Here is a 436-nt window from a genome sequence, read left to right as displayed (position 1 = left end):
AAATATTTGCCCTGCTTTTAAAAAAATTAAAGTATTTGTTTATTAATTTATATGTCGCATTATAGCAGTGATTCCCAGATGCATACAATGAAATTGTGATTCATGCATTAATATATCTCTGGGACATGTCTCGTTTATGTAAATAAAAATGTAAATAACATGGCAGTCAGGAGTGTCATATCCATCTTGTCACAATTTCTATTGCAAAATGGTATGCAATATTAAAAAAAAAAAAAAAAGAAAAAGAAAAAAAAAGGAAACACGGTCTCATAAACGGTTTGGTTTTATAGTGAAAGGACAGGCAGGAAGTGGAGTGTTTCCTTGCGGGAGCCTTGTGTGGGTCTGGATCAAAGGTTGCTTTGGCTCCAGTCTCTCACTGAGCGCAGTCTCCTCTCTCACGTCACCGACGCTCCTCTGTCTGGATACAACAGCTTGT

This window comes from Microchirus variegatus, assembly GCF_963457635.1.
Source record: "Microchirus variegatus genome assembly, chromosome: 14".
NCBI lineage: Eukaryota > Metazoa > Chordata > Actinopteri > Pleuronectiformes > Soleidae > Microchirus > Microchirus variegatus.
Note: the sequence above shows the minus strand (reverse complement) of the source record.